Consider the following 2,500-nt stretch of genomic DNA (forward strand, 5'->3'; position numbering starts at 1 on the left):
GATTTAGATTGTACTCATTCCAATTACCAGACTCATAGAGCCCGGTATTGTTATTTATTGTCACTACCTCCCCGTGTCGGGATTGGGTAATTTGCGCGCGCCGCCGCCTTCCTTGGATGTGGTAGCCGTTTCTCATGCTCCCTCTCCGGAATCGAACCCTAATTCTCCGTCACCCGTCACCACCATGGTAGGCCACTATCCTACCATCGAAAGTTGATAGGGCAGAAATTTGAATGATGCGTCGCCGGCACGATGGCCGTGCGATCCGTCGAGTTATCATGAATCATCGCAAAGCAACGGGCAGAGCCCGCGTCGACCTTTTATCTAATAAATGCATCCCTTCCAGAAGTCGGGGTTTGTTGCACGTATTAGCTCTAGAATTACTACGGTTATCCGAGTAGTAGATACCATCAAACAAACTATAACCGATTTAATGAGCCATTCGCAGTTTCACAGTCTGAATTTGTTCATACTTACACATGCATGGCTTAATCTTTGAGACAAGCATATGACTACTGGCAGGATCAACCAGGTAGCATTCCTCATAGACGCCGGCGTCGCACGAGCCCGGCCGGCCCCGAAGGGCGCGGACGGGGCCGAGGCGAGCACGACCGTCGTTCGCAAGGAGCATTCGTCCGGGCAGATAGGGGGCAACGAAGACCCCCATGCCCACTGCGTCTACCGAATCCGAGAGCCCGAACTGCCGGCCGCGCACCACGCCACCGCACGACGAAGCGAGGGCGACGGGGGACGCGACGGCAGCTTGTGGTTCACCCCGCGCGCCGAGCGCGAGGGGCGAAAGGCAACTTATCGCACGTGGTAATGCCGGGGCATTAGGTATGCAGCACAGGAACCGACTCCCGGCAAGCCTAAGCAGCGCTTGCCCCGCGACCGACATGGCCTGCGGGCTAGGACGTCGCTGCTCAAGCAGGGATCCAACCTAACCGCACAAGCCGAACACCACTCACGCGCCGTGCGTCCCCATGCTTCAGCCGCGCGCGCCGAACGCAGGCCCCAGCGCACGACATCAGATGCCGCGCGCTGCTGCCCATGCCAGCGTCGCAAGGCCAAAGCAAGCCCCGCTAGACACGAAAACCCACGCCCCGCCCGAGGGGGGCGTCCGAGCCCACTGAGGCGGAGAAGGCCCCCCAAGCTGCCTGCACGGGCACAGCCCGCGACGGGCCGACGGCGCCCGACGGGTCGCTGGCTTAGCCCCGTGCGCGCAGCTCGCCCCGGGAGCCGGCCCCAAGGGCCAGCGCCTAGAACTCGCCGCACCACACCAAGGCACCGCCTTCGTCCCGTCATTGGCCGACAGCCCCCGCGACCTGTGCCACCGCCGGCCTACTACGGGCGCGCACCGGGTCGTCGTCGGCGTTTTTCGTGACGGCACGCCGGTGTCGTAGCACGGACTAGCCATGCATGACACCATGTGCCCACACTACTACACGCCCACACGCCCGCTGCCCGCACGCCTCGCCCAGCGTCAGTCACCTTGAAGTGCCCTCAACACCTCTACCCCCCTTATATATGCTTTAAAAAAAAAAACCCAAGTGTCAGTAGTAGACATGGTTTTGCCAGAGAATCATACAAAACCCGTACAACCCCAATGTGCACATTCTAGTGTACAACTCATCTAATGCATTCACAAATGACTTATAAGCATTGTAAATAATAGTTTTCATAAAAAAAATATTTTTTTTGAATATTAATTTATTAATTCAAAAAATATATAATAAATACATAAAATAATAGAAAAATGTAGGAAAAATATAAAAACTTTAGGAAAAAATTCCCAACGCATCAAACAACCTTCAAATACATAATGCACTATAAATTTGTACAAATAATGTTACATATAATATATTAAAATCCAAGAAAATACATAAAATCAATGAAAAATTAAAAAAAAAATACGTAAAATATAAAAACGTTGTCAAAGTAACATAGAAAGGTGAGGGAGATGCAAGAACATGATAATTGGGTATTGAACTTTAATGGAAGCGTTGAGAATAGACTCGGGGACTAGAAGATGCATATGCCCCAAGCTCTTGGTTGGGCACATGTAAACCAAGAAACATGGCTTGATTTTCCGTAGCGTACGTTCTTTTGAGTTTTTTGCATCGAGAATGTATGTTGTCAAACCGAGGACACGTGCATTGGTACATCGACGGATGGTGATGTGGTGCGCGACCCGTGGTGAAGTGGTGCACGCCGGATGGTCCCGTGCCATGCCATGCCTTAGCCCCGTGCGTTGCCTTGCCCTTGCCTTAGCCCCGTGCGTTGCCTTGCCCTTGCCTTGCCATGACCATGCCTATGCCCCATGGTCTTGCCATGTCTTGACACCTAAGCCACACGCCATAGTGCCGCACCCCATGTCTTGGGCCGCACACGCCAGCGCCCATGTCGGCCAGTGTGGCCGCACGCCTACACCCGTGTCGGCCAGTGTGGCCACACGCCTACGCCCGTGTCGGCCACTCTGGCCACACGCCCACGCCCGTGT

At 54.1% G+C, this 2,500-nt stretch overlaps 1 long non-coding RNA gene across 1 annotated transcript in view; it reads right to left on the reverse strand.

Moving 5' to 3' along the window:
- Positions 1-462: 462 nt before the first annotated feature.
- LOC132033274 (uncharacterized) overlaps positions 463-2,500 on the reverse strand; it is a 2,660-nt gene continuing 622 nt past the window's right edge. The window contains exon 2 of the long non-coding RNA XR_009408695.1: positions 463-2,500. This exon is cut by the window's right edge and continues 450 nt beyond it. This is a non-coding gene — a long non-coding RNA (uncharacterized LOC132033274).

Source organism: Lycium ferocissimum, chromosome 2 (assembly GCF_029784015.1).
Source record: "Lycium ferocissimum isolate CSIRO_LF1 chromosome 2, AGI_CSIRO_Lferr_CH_V1, whole genome shotgun sequence".
Classification (NCBI taxonomy): Eukaryota; Viridiplantae; Streptophyta; class Magnoliopsida; order Solanales; family Solanaceae; genus Lycium; species Lycium ferocissimum.